Raw genomic sequence first — 16333 nt, 5'->3', positions numbered from 1 at the left:
TGGGTAGCTATCCCACAGTTCCCACAGTCTCCACTGCCCATTTGAATTCTGGGTAGAAATCCCAGTGCCTGATGGGGCTAAAACATTGTGCGGGTGGTTCTGGGTAGATATCGTCAGGCCCCCATTCCCTCCCTCCCTCCATAAAAGCAAGGGCAGACAATCATTTTGCGCCTTTTTTCTTGAGTTACCTGTGCAGACGCCATACCACGGCAAGCATGGAGCCCGCTCAGTTAACCGTCTCCGTATGTCTCCTGGGTGCTGGCAGATGTGGTACTGCATTGCTACACAGCAGCAGTTTATTGCCTTTTGGCAGCAGACAGTGCAGTATGACTGGTAGCTGTCGTCGACGTAGTCCTGGGCGCTCTTTTAACCTGGTGCCTGGACAAACATGGGAGTGACTCAGCCAGGTCATTTCTCTTATTTCGTCTCATGGCAATTGAGTCCTACTGGCAGTGCACTGTCTTTTAATCTGCAGCTAGCAGAAGACGATGGCCAGTAGTCATACTGCACCGTCTTCTGCTGAGCATCCAGGAGATGATGATGGCTAGCGGTCGTACTGCACAGTCTGCTGCCAGCAAGATGTATAAAGATAGATGAAGTGGCTCAAAACAAGAAATAGACCAGATTTGTTTGTATTCATTTCTCCTCCCTCCCTCCCTCTGTGAAATGAATGGCCTGCTAAACCCAGTTTTGAGTTCTATCCTGGAGGCGACCATTCAGTTTCTCGCAAAGCCACCACCTTTGTTGATTTTAATTCCCTGTAAGCCATGTCGTCAGTCGCCCCTCCCTCCGTCAGGGCAACAGCAGACAATCGTTCTGTGCCTTTTTTCTGTGCAGACGCCATACCACGGCAAGCATGGAGCCCGCTCAGATCCCTTTGGCAATTAGGAGCACATTAAACACCACACGCATTATCCAGCAGTATATGCAGCACCAGAACCTGGCAAAGTGAAACCGGGTGAGTAGGCGACATCAGCACGGTGACAAGAGTGATGAGGACATGGACACAGACTTCTCTCAAAGCACATGTCCTGGCAATGTGGGCATCATGGTGCTAATGGGGCAGGCTCATGTGGTGGAACACCGATTCTGGGTCCGGAAAACAAGCACAAACTGGTGGGACCACATAGTGTTGCAGGTCTGGGATGATTCCCAGTGGCTGCGAAACTTTCAAATAAGTAAGGGCACTTTCATGGAACTTTGTGACTTGCTTTCCCCTGCCCTGAGGCGCAAGAATACCAAGATGAGAGCAGCCCTCACAGCTGAGAAGCGAGTGGCAATAGCCCTATGGAAGCTTGCAATGCCAGACAGCTACCAGTCAGTCGGGAATCAATTTGGAGTGGGCAAATCTACTGTGGGGGCTGCTGTGATGCAAATAGCCAACGCAATCAAAGATCTGCTGATATCAAGGGTAGTGACCCTGGGAAATGTGCAGGTGATAGTGGATGGCTTTGCTGCAATGGGATTCCCTAACTGTGGTGGGGCCATAGACGGAACCCATATCCCTATCTTGGCACCGGAGCACCAAGCCAGCGAGTACATAAACCACAAGGGGTACTTTTCAATAGTGCTGCAAGCACTGGTGGATCACAATGGACGTTTCACCAACATCAACGTGGGATGGCCGGGAAAGGTACATGACGCTCGCATCTTCAGGAACTCTGGTCTGTTTCAAAAGCTGCAGGAAGGGACTTTTTTCCTAGACCAGAAAATAACCGTTGGGGATGTTGAAATGCCTATAGTTATCCTTGGGGACCCAGCCTACCCCTTAATGCCATGGCTCATGAAGCCATACATAGGCAGCCTGGAGAGTAGTCAGGAGCTGTTCAACTACAGGCTGAGCAAGTGCAGAACGGTGGTAGAATGTGCATTTGGACGTTTAAAAGCGCGCTGGTGCAGTTTACTAACTCGGTTAGACCTCAGTGAAACCAATATTCCCACAGTTATTACTGCTTGCTGTGCACTCCACAATATCATGCATCCGATGAAGTGAACTGTAGCTCACGAAAGCTTATGCTCAAATAAATTTGTTAGTCTCTAAGGTGCCACAAGTACTCCTTTTCTTTTTGCGAATACAGACTAACATGGCTGCTACTCTGAAATCCACAATATCTGTGAGAGTAAGGGGGAGACGTTTATGGCGGGGGGAGGATGAGGCAAATCGCCTGGCTGCTGGTTATGCACAGCCAGACAGCAGGGCAGTTAGAAGAGCACAGGAGGCTGCGGGGCGCATCAGAAAAGCTTTGAAAACCAGTTTCATGACTGGCCAGGCTACGGTGTGAAAGTTCTGTTTGTTTCTCCTTGATGAAACCCCCCGCCCCTGGGTTCACTCTACTTTCCTGTAAGCTAACCACTCTCCCCACCTCCCTTCGCTCACCACTTGCAGAGGCAATAAAGTCATTGTTGCTTCACATTCATGCATTCTTTATTAATTCATCACACAAATAGGGGGATAATTACCAAGGTATCCCAGGAGGGGTGGTGGAGGAGGGAAGGACAAGGCCACACAGCACTTTAAAAGTTTAAAACTTTAAAACTTATTGAATGCCAGCCTTCTGTTACTTGGGCAATCCTCTGGGGTGGAGTGGCTGGGTGGCTGGAGGCCCCCCCCACCGCGTTCTTGGGTGTCTGGGTGAGGAGGCTATGGATCTTGGGGAGGAGGGCGGTTGGTTACACAGGGGCTGTAGTGGTGGTCTGTGCTCCTGCTGCCTTTCCTGCAGCTCAACCAGACACTGGAGCATATTAGTTTGATCCTTCAGCAGCCTCAGCATTGCATCCTGCCTCCTCTCATCACGCTGCCGCCACCTTTCAGCTTCAGCTCTCTCTTCAGCCCGCCACTTACTCTCTTCAGCCCGCCACCTCTCCTCCCGGACATTTTGTGCTTTCCTGCTCTCTGACATTGTCTGCCTCCACGCATTCGTCTGTGCTCTGTCAGTGTGGGAGGACAGCATGAGCTCAGAGAACATTTCATCGCGAGTGCGTTTTTTTCGCCTTCTAATCTTTGCTAGCCTCTGGGGAGAAGAAGATCCTGTGATCCTTGAAACACATGCAGCTGGTGGAGGAAAAAAAAAGGGACATTGGTATTTAAAAAGACACATTTTATAGAACAATGGGTACACTCTTTCACAGTAAACCTTGCTGTTAACATTACATACATAGCACATGTGCTTTCGTTACAAGGTCACATTTTGCCTCCCCCCACCACGTGGCTAACAGCGGGGAACATTTCTGTTCAGCCATAGGCAAACAGCCCAGCAGGAACGGGCACCTCTGAATGTCCCCTTAAGAAAAGCACCCTATTTCAACTAGGTGACCATGAATGATATTACTCTCCTGAGGATAACACAGAGAGATAAAGAACGGATGTTGTTTGAACGCCAGCAAACATACACTGCAATGCTTTGTTCTACAATGATTCCCGAGTATGTGCTACTGGCCTGGAGTGGTAAAGTGTCCTACCATGGTGGATGGAATAAGGCTGCCTTCCCCAGAAACCTTTTGCAAAGGTTTTGGGAGTATATCCAGGAGAGCCACAAATGCCAGGGGAAATTAATCATTAAACATGCTGATTTTTAAACCTTGTATAGTATTTTAAAAGGTACCCTCACCAGAGGTTCCTTCTCCACCTGGCAGGTCCGGGAGGCAGCCTTGGGTGGGTTCGGGGGATACTGGCTCCAGGTCCAGGGTGAGAAACAGTTCCTGGCTGTTGGGAAAACCGGTTTTTCCACTTGTTTGCTGTGAGCTATCTACAACCTCATCATCATTGTCTTCCTCATCCCCAAAACCTGCTTCTGAGTTGCCTCCATCTCCATTGAAGGAGTCAAACAACACGGCTGGGGTAGTGGTGGCTGAACCCCCTAAAATGGCATGCAGCTCATCGTAGAAGCAGCATGTTTGGGGCTCTGAGCCGGAGCAGCCGTTCGCCTCTCTGGTTTTCTGGTAGGCTTGCCTCAGCTCCTTAAGTTTCATGCAGCAGTGCTTTGGGTCCCTGTTATGGCCTCTGTCCTTCAGGCCCTGGGAGATTTTCACAAATGTTTTGGCATTTCAAAAACTGGAACGTAGTTCTGATAGCACGGATTCTTCTCCCCATACAGCGATGAGATCTCATACCTTCCGTTCGGTCCATGCTGGAGCTCTTTTGCGATTCTGGGACTCCATCATGGTCACCTCTGCTGATGAGCTCTGCATGGTCACCTGCAGCTTGTCACACTGGCCAAACAGGAAATTGAAATTCAAAAGTTCAAGTGCCTTTTCCTGTCTACCTGGTCAGTGCATCTGAGTTGAGAGTGCTGTCCAGAGCGGTCACAATGGAGCACTCTGGGATAGCTCCTGGAGGCAAATAAAGTCTAATTGCGTCCACAGTACCCAAAATTCGACCCAGCAAAACTCATTTCAGTGCTAATCCCCTTGTCAGAGGTGGAGTAAGGAAATCTATTTTAAGAGTCCTTTAAGTCGAAAAAAAGGGCTTCGTCATGTGGACTGTTGCAGGGTTAAATCGATTTAACGCTGCTAAATTCGACCTCAACGTCTAGTGTAGACCAGGGCTTACAGAACTAGCATGGAGACATTCCTTTCTCAACAACCTTGTCTCCCCAACAAGCTGGCCAAACACAGCCACTTGGTTATAGGACTGTTTAACTTTCTTAACAGCTTTCACTCCATCTGAGACCTTCTCAAAGCTATTCATACTGGATCTTTCAATAGGAAAGCCAGTGGCTTCATTTACAACAGAAAATTTCTGGCTGTTAGGAACTGAAACTTTCTTGATTAAATCACTTTCACAACCTTCAGTTGCAGTAATCTGCTTGCAAAAACTCCATGAGGATTCCCTTCCCTAGGGGCTTTTCTTTGCAACAATTCACCCTTCACAGAAATTCTGCCCTTTCCCTCTTCACCTAGGGCTTGCTCTAGAGGAACACTTTCCTGAGCAACAACAGACTCTTTCTGGGTCTCACTTACATCCAGAATCACCTCTGGCCCATCAGGCGGATTCCTACATAATCCCCTTTCAAGCAAACTTACAGACTTCCTAGATAAAAGGTTAGAAGCCTTCTCCTTCCCTTTGCCACACACAAGTTCAGGAATCTTTTCCTTCTTGCTACAGGTTTCCACACCCTCAGTAGGTAACACAATCAAATCCCCTTTCTGCTCTCCTTGTGCCCTGGCTAGGGTATCACCCTGATTAGTCAGAGCTGCTACACCCTTTCCCAGCCACACACTAGCAACAGGCAAAATACAAGCCATCTCTGTGTCCAGACCCCTGCACACACCTGCCCTCTAGGGCTCTGCAAGGATCATACACCCTTATCCCACCACCTAGATACTTAAGAACTGCCTAGGGGAAACTGAGGCACCCCCACAATATTCAGAGGAAACATTAAGAACAGTCCCGCTTCGTCACAGGGGCTTGAATGCAACTGCTTTGAGGTCATTGAGACCATGACAGGAGGGAAGTAACATACCCCTGGGTACTGTCACACATCTGTGTTCGGTATGTAGCGTTGTGGTAGCCAGTGTCGCAGGGGCGTCATTTTTAGACAGGCATACAGATTTACCAATGTCACCAAAATCATTGGACCCGTCAGCTTGAGGCAGAACAACATTGCTTGACACAAGCTCTCCTGGAGAGTCTGTTCTTTGGTGGGGATTTATAAATAACTTATTCTGGAAGAAAAGTTCTGCATCTTTGAGAATCCAGAACTGCCCCAATCAGAGGTAAGATCAGGAAGAACTCGGTGTGATTTCTTCCAGTTTACTTTGAAAGACCAACGTTTGGAAGAAGGACCATGTTTGTGACCTAGTAATTCTAGATAGTGCTGTGAGGATGCCCTGCTGAGCTGCTTGTCCAAACACAGGCAGACATGGATACCCTGATGTCTCAGTTGTGCTGCTACTGCTAAAAGTGATGTGTGACCAAGAGAGGAAAGAGAACCGGGAGGCATTCAACTCAACTAAACACATCAGTTTGCTATTAGATACTAAAAAATGCAACTATGGAGAAATGGAATAAAAAGCTACAGGGGACCTATACAGTACATGTGCTTATAGTATGAAGCAAGCAGCTGCTAAGAGAGTCTCTTCAACCTTTTTATGGAGGAAAGCCATTGTCACTGGTGACTTCATATTAAGAAGAGTGGACCAGAGTTCAGCAAGGGACAAAAGGAGAGCGGGATGTCTGCTGTCTCCCTGGAGTGAAGACATAAGATGTAACAGCAAGACTGGATGGGATTCTGAAGTTGGCTTGCAAGTCAGCAGTGGTAATGATATACATAAGAATAAAAATAAACCATATGTCATCACATGGAACTATGGTAATTTCTGTGAGTGAAGACATCAGGAGTCTGGAAAGGGAGCAAAGGAGGAAAAAAGTCCCAGTGATTTTTCTCAGAGATCCTTCCGGTCCCATGAGCAAGATAAGGCAGAAAACAAAGCACCGTAGGAGAGTGCTGGGGACACAGAACGGGTGAAGCTGCAGGGTTTGGGTTTGGGGCATGCTGGACCACACACCAGTGGGAGAGAGGACTGAGCGAATGGGGTGGCCAGTGTCTCAGCAGTAGAGCGGCTAGTCTTCTCAGCTGGAGATGAGTTGGATCCACCAGAAGGCTTTAAAACTAACAAAGCACGAGAAGGAGGCTAAAGAGGCATATGCCATGTAAAGTAAATTCAGCATGTCATGAACAAACTCAGCAAAGGGGCAAAAGAATGAAGAAGACTTTTTTAAAAAAATTGCTTATGTACCAACTTTGGAAGTCTGGGTAATAAGCAAGAGGAACTGGAAATTCTCATTGATGAGAAGAAATTGTTTATAATTGGCATTACTGAAACATGGTGGGAAGATTTGCACGACTGGAATGTTAGAGGTACTGGTAACAATCCATTTAGGAGAAAGGGGGTAAAAGAGGTGTGGGGGTGTGTGACGGAGAGGGACTCACCTCTCCACTGCCTCCTTGTGGCCAATATGGGAATTAGCTCTGGTAGCCAGTGCGCTTTGCTCTGGTGGTGCAGCACCCATCACCTCTCCTGCTCCAGGAACCTACGTCACTCCCTGGACCACGGCATCCTCTTCATAACACGGCCCTCCGGCTGTACCACACTCTGTGCTCCCCCCTTCCAGGGGACAGTATCTCAGTCCCTCAGTCCAGCCACTTCCTCAGTTGCAAGTGGGGGAGGGGGGACATGGGCCCGCCCACTACTCTGGGTCCCAGCCCAGGACCCTGGAGATCGCTGCCACTTTCTGCATCCCCTCCGACTCCTCAATTCATTTCCCTGGGCCACTCCCCCGCAGCCTACTGCACCTTCTTTGCCGTTGCCTCAGGGCTTCAGCCTGCCAGTCTTAGCAGCTAGCCAGGAGCTCTCGCTAGCTTCTCTGGTTCCTGCTGGCAGCACTGCTCTGAGCAGGATGCTGGTATTCCTTCCTCCTGCTAGGAGCCTGGTCTTCCCTCTTTGAGCTCCAGGCAGCTACTTCAGCTGCTCTGCCCTGCAGCTCTTCTTATATTGGCCTGCCCAGCCCCTCTCCTTTTGGCTGCTTTCTGCACAGCCTACACAGGGCTTAGTTAACCCCTTACTGGCTAGTGTGGGGCAGATGCCCCATCACAGAGCTGAACTCACTATTAAAGACACCACTACCTGAGTTAGTTATTGAAAACTCAGAACTTAAGGATCCTGAATGAATATAAATCTATGTGCTAACAGAGCCCAGGATGGAGTCTTGGTGGGCATCTGTTACAGACCATTGACCCAAACCAGAACACAGGATGAGTTACTTCATAAGCACTGGTCTGTAATATGTGGAAAGAAAAATTGTGTTTTTCTGGGGGACTTCAATTTAACGGGTGGGGGGGGCAGAGATCATGCCGGCAGCATCATGCAGGTAGTAGTAGAACATCATTAGGATTTCTAAAATTCGTACATGATAATTTTCTAACACAAAAGGCATTGCAGCCATCATGAGGTAACTATTCTGGACTTCATTATGGAACTAGAAGTTGGTGGTTGCCTAGGGACCCGAGATCATGACCTGATTACATTAATTATGGGCACACAGAGAACAGTCCTAATCAGTAATAGATATACTTGGTGCTTCAAAGGGGCTGATTTCCTAAAGCTGAGTAAAGTTAAGAGCAAAATGACTTGGGTGGAAAAATTTAGACTAAAAAATATGAATAAAAACATAGTAATTGTTAAGACTTTATTAGATGGATAAAAAGACATGATTCCATGATCAGGGAAGACTGCTGTGTTTGAAAATCGTATTGGTTTAGTGAGGAAGTAAAGGCAGCAATTAGAAATTAAAAAAAACATAAAAAGAATAGAAGTAGATAATCTAAATTAGAAGTTATGAAGTGTAGGTAATTGATAAAGGAAGCTAAAGACAGTTGGAAAAAAATCCATGGCTGGCAGGACTAGGGAAAATGAGTTGGTGGGTTTTTTTGTTTGTTTGTTTTTTAAGTATTAACACATTCTGAATGGTTCTGGTTTTGCAGAGGGCTCACCTGTATTAATCAACAAGTGTTTGAAGCTGTTATTGTTTGCTTCTTGGTGAGGGTGGCAGAAGGCTTGGTGTCAAGTGCCTAGTTTTAGGACCATTCCTATGACATAGTGTTTCTGGAACACATTTCCCTATCCTAGTGATAGTAGGGATTTGTTAATGATGATAGCTGGATCCTAGAGCTTAGCAAAATGTCACTTGTCTAGTACACAATGTTAAATCAAATGCAAGCTCCTGCAGGACACGGCTATGCACTGCTCTTCAGTGAGGGTGATTTCCCTGCAAATTTCAAGTAACTTCAGTCTTTTCAATATTAGAGGCAACAAAAAAAGTCAAGATTTTTTTCTGTTTTATTTGCCACTATCCTCATTCGCCCAAACAACTTCCATACTACCATCCAGTATCAAACCTTTAATTCCTGATCAAGCTCACATAGAAACTAGCCAAAGGCTTACAACGACCTCATCTACATTCATTGAGTTTAACACTGAAGAGGCTTTTTGATCTTCTAGTATGACCTCCATATTATTGATCACAGGCCATTAAATGTACCTGAGTTACGCCATGTTGAGCCAGTAACTTCTGACTAAAGCATAACTTTTGCTGTACTAAAGCACATCTCCCAGAAAGGCACTAGGCTTCATCTGGAGACATCAAAATATGGAGACTCTACCACTGCTTTGGCAGTTTGTTTCAATGGTTTTAATCCCCCTCACTGTTTAAAAATGTGTGCTTCATTTCTAATTTGAATTTGTCTCGCTTCAGCTTCCAGCCATTCGGTCTTGTTCTGCCTCTCTCTGCTAGACCAAAGAGCCCTTAATTCCAGGTATTTCTAATTATAAACTCATCAAGTCAGCTTTCAACCTTCTTTTTGATCAGTTAAGCAGATTGAGCTCTTCAGGTCTCTCACTGCAAAGCGTTTTCTCCAGTCCTCAAATAATTTGTGGTTCTTTTCTCCCCACACTCCAATTTTTCAACATCCTTTTAAAAATGTAGACACCAAATCTGTATTCCAGTATTGGTATTGGTCAAGTATATTACACAGTCACCTTTATCAATCAAACTTGTCATCTCTTCAAAAAACTAAGTTAGGTTTGTTTGTCAAGCCCATAAAACCATGTTAAGTGGCATGAATGGTATTCCTCTCCTTAATTCCTTATCAACTGAATCCCTTAGCAGCTTTTCCATTCTGTTGTCCATTGTATGTCAAGCTAGCTGGCGTCTAGTGACCCAGGCCATCCTACTTTTTGAATATTGGTACAATGTTCACCATCTTTCCCAGGTAATCAAAGATTTATTAAAAATTAACACTAGTGGGCCAGGTTGATCTCCTAAGCCAACCTCTTTTAGGACTTTTGGGTGCAAGTTTTCTGGGCATGCTGATTGAAGCATGTTTATACTTAGTGATACCAGTCAGCTCTATGTTTTTGGGGAACCAGGGCACCGTATCTAGCCTGTCTGGCTCATGAAAGACATCCCCCACCCCCACCAGTCTCTGCTTGAACCAAAACTGATCAGAGAAAAGGCTTGCAGAGAGCAGTGAAGGCCCTTGGGAGACACACCTAGACCCCTCCTGACAAGGACAAGATTAAGACATCTCCATTAGCATACAGAATGAAGAACAGAGACAACTCCCCTAGCCTCATCTGCATGAAAGATGGGACAGCGATTAACATAAAGAATAAAGAACAGAGAATTGCACTGAACTCTGGGACCACAAAAGCAGGGATGCACTGCATCATGGGAATCTCTGCTCCAAATGTTAATGAACCTATGCCTGCACACACCCAGCTCAGCAATTATCAAACCAATTCTAGTAATAAATCCTTGACTGATATCCAAAATACTGAAGCAGCCTAATTGCATTGTGAGCTCCCTGGAAGAAAACACCACCCATAGCCAAGAGTGATCAGCTCATATTGTCTAGCCTAAAGAAAACCCTTAAATCATCAGTTTACCCATAAACAAATCTAGTGTTCTCCCTTGAACCATTGTATTTTCTCTACAACCACCCCTACCTATGCCCAAGTAAGTGTTCTGATGCATAGGGCATGGCTACACTCAAAACTTCAAAGCACTACTGTGGGAGCGGTCCCGCAGCAGCGCTTTGAAGTGTGTGTGTGGTCGTGTGCCAGTGCTGGGAGAGAGGTCTCCCAGCGCTCCTGGTACTCCAGCTCCACGAGGGGATTAGCTTAGAGCACTGGAAGCCATGCTTCCAGCGCTGGGGCACTGTTTACAGTGGCGCTTTACAGCACTGTAACTTGCTGCGCTCAGGGGGGTATTTTTTCACACCCCTGAGCGAGAACGTTTCAGCGCTGTAAAGTGCCAGTGTAGCCATAGCCTTAGACTCAAACTCTGCATCAGTTCCACTGGGACTCCATCTCCTGACTGGTTTCAGAGTAGCAGTCGTGTTAGTCTGTATTCACAAAAAAAAAAAGGAGGACTTGTGGCACCTTAGAGACTAACAAATTGTTTGAGCATAAGCTTCGTGAGCTACAGCTCACTTCATCGATGCATCAGGATTTCACTCCTGACTGATTGTGGCTGGAGGCTCTGGCCAGTCTCCTGCACTCAGGACCCCGAGCTACCACCATCCCTGGGAACCCCAACCTGTTCATGCTTCAGGGAGCGGTGAGATCCTTTTTCTCTCTCTCTCTCTCTCTCTGTTTTCCTTTCTACCTCAGGTATTAACCTTCAATAATGTATGTTTGGTTGTTTAGGCTCTCCTTGTATAGTTATCACTATTATTCAATAAATAACTTTTATGGTTAAGCTTGTTGCTTCTCTCTCTCTCTCTCTCTGAACTTTACTTTTTGTGTTTTTAGCTTCCCCCATTTACTTCTGCAGCCACGCTTCTTTTACATAAGCTAAAGATCCCTGTAGTGCCCAAAAATACGTGGGTTTGCTCATCAAGTGGGTTACTGCCCATACAATTGTAATGTGAAAGTGGGATAGGGATGTTTAAACCTGTGGCATGTGGGGGGGGGGGCAGCTGAAAGTGCTACTCAGCCCAGCCTATTGAGACCGGGGCACATAAGGGTGACAGCTTGAAAGTGCTGCTTGACTCAGCCTATTGAGTACATGACATATAAGAGGATCGACTTGAGGTGCTGATTGACCCTATCCTCTCAGGACTTGCTCTGTTAGTGTGTGTGTGTGTATGTTCATATAGTTCTAGAGTTGGAGGAACCCAGTCCTGCCGAACCTAGGTACTGCAGGATAGCTCCATTGGAGGGGACTTGCAGAAGGAAGAGTAGAGCTCCATATGAACACAGAAGTGACATAAGCAGTACATTAAAAGAATTACAGAACCCTCCCTCCCCGCCCAGAAGAGGTACCCCTAATAAATGAGCAATACCCCAAAATAACGGGCATATCTGGTAACATTAGGGCTAGTCTACACGTGGAGGTTTGCAGGAACAGCTATTCGTAGATAACTCCATGTGTGGATACTTAAAGTGCCTTGGTCCTGTTTAGCTTAATCCACAGTGTACAATCTAGCTTCATGCCAGGACTTGGGACGAAACAGCATTAGTGTTACTGATACCTGACCTCCTGCTGTTGATGGCTAGACGGCAGACCTCCATCCTTCATTCTAATAGACACCCTCTGCAGCATTCAAGCACGATGGGTCATGTGATAATGCTCCTCCATCTGAGAGAGGGGACAGCAGTCCAGGGGAATGCACTAAAATGTTTTCAGTTGTTTCTGGAAGGATGCATTTAAAGGGTAGTCCACACCCTTATCCGTGGAGTCACACAGGAATCCAATTCTATTTCTGGTCCTATTCAACATCTAGCTGCAGCCTGTAGCAGAACTATTAAGGACGACATGGTCTCAAGAGGAGGAACACGCAGATGACACACGCTCTACCTATCCTTCACCACATAATTCCACCACTACCACCAAGATGGCCCAGTGTCTGGACAAGATCAACTCACAGGTGAAGAACCAGTGGTTGGAGCTGAACCTCACTGCCAGGGGACGTTGTGAAGGTCAAAAGTATAACAAGGTTCAAAAAATAATTAGATCAGTTCCTGGAGAATAGGTCCCTCAATGGTTATTAGCCAGGGTGGTGAGGGATGCAACCCAATGCTCGGGGTGTTTCTAAACCTCTGACTGCCAGATGCTAGGACTGGATGACAGGGAAATAGATCACTCAATAATTGCCCTGTTCTGGCACCAGCCACTGTCAGAAGACAGAATACTGGGCTAGATGGACCATTGGGCTGACCCAGTGTGACTGTTCTGATGTAACCTGAAGTTATGCTGGTGGTCAGGGGAAAGCACAGTGAGGACTTTGCAGACATAATTTTCGCTGAAGGTGCACACGCAGCAAGAAGTGATCAGTTCGAGGCCTGATGCTATTTAATATGGTTATCAATTGGGATGTAAATATAAAATCACCATGGATAAAACGTGCAGATGATACAGAATTTGGCGGAATGATAAATAATTATGAGGATGGGGCAGCCACACAGAGGGAGCTAGAGAATTTGTTACACAGGGCCCATGCAAACAACAGGCATTTTAATACAGCCAAAACCAAGATCATCCTATTGTCACTGGCTGGCTGGCCTTCAAAGTGAGCTCAGCTCAGCCTTGCCTGTGACCTAGCAGACATCTGCCACCTGACTATGATACTGACCCCAGCTGCGGTGGGAGTGGGATGCGCGGTGGCTACATAAAGACAGTGGAGAACTCAGCTGGGAGGCACCCACAGGAGACAAGGTGGGAAGTGCCTCCCTCTCTGGGAATGGCCTGGCCATGGCTGGAGAGCAGACAAGGCATTGCAGAGACAGCTGGGAGAGCAGCCTGGAGAAAACGCTCTACACTCAGCTGTAGCTGTGTGGAGCAGCACAAAGCCTTCAGGAGGCAGAAAGTTCCAGGAAGCCCTTCAAGATGAGGTAGGCCCAGGACTATAGGGAGGGCAGCAAAACAAGCCCTACCCGGGTGAACCCCAGGAGTGGGAAACTGAGGCAAATTGGAGGATTGGGCCAAAAGAATCTAATGAGGTTCAATAAGGATAAATGCAGGGTCCTGCACTTAGGATGGATAGAATCCAATGCACCGCTACAGACTAGGGACCGAATGGCTCGGCAGCAGTTCTGCGGAAAAGGACCTAGGGGTGACAGTGGACGAGAAGCTGGATATGAGTCAGCAGTGTGCCCTTGTTGCCAAGAAGGCCAATGGCATTTGGGTTGTATAAGTAGGGGCATAGCGAGCAGATCGATGGACGTGATCTTCCCCTCTATTCGACACTGGTGAGGCCCTCATCTGGAGTACTGTGTCCAGTTTTGGGCCCCACACTACAGGAAGGATGTGGATAAATTGGAAAGAGTACAACGAAGGGCAACGAAATGATTAGGGGTCTAGAGCACATGACTTATGAGGAGAGGCTGAGGGAGCTGGGATTGTTAGTCTGCAGAAGAGAAGAATGAGGGGGGATTTGATAGCTGCTTCAACTACCTGAACGGGGGTTTCAAAGAGGGATGGCTCTAGACTGTTCTCAATGGTAGCAGATGACAGAACGAGGAGTAATGGTCTCAAGTTGCAATGGGGGAGGTTTAGATTGGATATTAGGAAAAACTTTTTCACTAAGAGGGTGGTGAAACACTGGAATGCGTTACCTAGGGAGGTGGTAGAATCTCCTTCCTTAGAGGTTTTTAAGGTCAGGCTTGACAAAGCCCTAGCTGGGAGGATTTAACTGGGACTTGGTCCTGCTTTGAGCAGGGGGTTGGACTAGATGACCTTCTGGGGTCCCTTCCAACCCTGATATTCTATGATTCTATGAGGACTGTGCCCACGAAAGGCAACTAAAATCCTGCAGAGCCTCGGGCAGTGCTAAGGGGCTGGCAGAGTTACCTGAGATGCCGGAATGTGTCTGTGAGGTGCTTGCTAAGGACGCACCAGAGAGCTAGCAAGGGGGCTCTGGGGCCTAGGTGCTGACTCGTGGGTGCTCTGCACCCACCAGCAGCTCCCGGCCCCACCCCCACCCCAGCTCACCTCCACGCTGCCTCCCCCTCCGCCTCCTCCCCTAAGCGCGCCGCTGCGTCCTGCTTCTCCCCTCCCTCCCAGTCCCAGCACTTGCACAGCGAAACAGCTGTTTCGCATGGCAAGCACTGGGAGGCGGGGGGGGGGGAAGGAATGCAGCGTGCTAGGGGAAGAGGTGGGGCCGGGGTGCGAATTTGGGGAGGATCCAATTAGGGGCAGGGAGGGGGGTGGAGTCGGGGCGGGGACAGGGGGCATAAGCTCCCACCGGCACCAATGAAAGTTGCACCTGTGCTCTGGGAGGCATACTTTGGTCAGCACAGGGGGGGTCCTACACTTATCATCAAATGGAGGATTAGCATCCTGGAAAGCATGACCATGAAAGGGATTTAGGGGTCAGAGCAGACAAGCAACTCAACCAGAGTGCCCAGGTGTGACGCTGTAGCAAAAAGGGCTAATACGATCCTTGCTGTAGAAACAAAGGAACAGTGAGTAGGAATAGTGAGGAGATTTTACTGCGGTCTATAACATTGCTGAGAGCAATGCTGGAATAATGCATCCAGTTCTGTATGGTCTGAGGCCTTTGTCTGCAGCCATATTAGGAGAGCAGCAGCCATCAGCCAAGAAGCAGGAAGTCACAGCCTCACATTCCATCTAAATTACATTAAAACAATGTCATATCGGGCTGTTCAGAAGGCTCCTGTCCTAATAGCACCCATCATCATCAGACACAGAAACAGAGCTTAAGATGGTTAAAGAAAACTTTGTTTGATGGCATTCTGTCCAGCAAGAAACCACTTATCAACAGTTCTGGTTGTGAAATCCCTACTTTATTATTGTTTTGTCTTTATGGTTCCCACTTCTCTATTGTTTATCTGTCTGGTCTCTGTCTGGTTCTTTGATTGATTCTGTTACATAACTAATTTTGCTAGGTGTAAATCAATTAAGATGGTGGGCTCTGATTGTTTAAATAATTGTTTTACAATATGTTAGGATTGGTTAGAGAATTGTTTAGTAATAATTTAGTAAAATGATTGGTTAAGGTACAGCTAAGCAGGACTCAAGTTGCACTATATAAACTGGGGTCCAAAGGGAAGTTCTTTGGAACCAACTCCAGGACCCAGCCCGAAAGATCAGAGCTGCCAGACCTCAACACCCTGCCAACCACACCATGCAGAAACTGGAGTCCCCCAGATGACCTGATCCTGATCCAGGAGAGCTGGCTGTATTTCAAGGAATCCCTGTTGAGGTTACAGGGACAAACCATCCCGATGACTCGAAAGAATAGTAAATATGGCAGGCGACCAGCTTGGCTTAATGGTGAAATCCTAGCGGATCTTAAACATAAAAAAGAAGCTTACAAGAAGTGGAAGGTTGGACATATGACCAGGGAAGAGTATAAAAATATTGCTCGGGCATGTAGGAAAGATATCAGGAGGGCCAAATCGCACCTGGAGCTGCAGCTAGCAAGAGATGTCAAGAGTACAAGAAGGGTTTCTTCAGGTATGTTGGCAACAAGAAGAAAGCCAAGGAAAGTGTGGGCCCCTTACTGAATGAGGGAGGCAAGCTAGTGACAGAGGATGTGGAAAAAGCTAATGTACTCAATGCTTTTTTTGCCTCTGTTTTCACTAACAAGGTCAGCTCCCAGACTGCTGTGCTGGGCATCACAAAATGGGGAAGAGATGGCCAGCCCTCTGTAGAGATAGAGGTGGTTAGGGACTATTTAGAAAAGCTGGACGTGCACAAGTCCATGGGGCCGACGAATTGCATCCGAGAGTGCTGAGGGAATTGGCGGCTGTGATTGCAGAGCCCTTGGCCATTATCTTTGAAAACTCGTGGCGAACGGGGGAAGTC

This window comes from Dermochelys coriacea, chromosome 2, assembly GCF_009764565.3.
Source record: "Dermochelys coriacea isolate rDerCor1 chromosome 2, rDerCor1.pri.v4, whole genome shotgun sequence".
Lineage (NCBI taxonomy): Eukaryota > Metazoa > Chordata > Testudines > Dermochelyidae > Dermochelys > Dermochelys coriacea.
Note: the sequence above shows the minus strand (reverse complement) of the source record.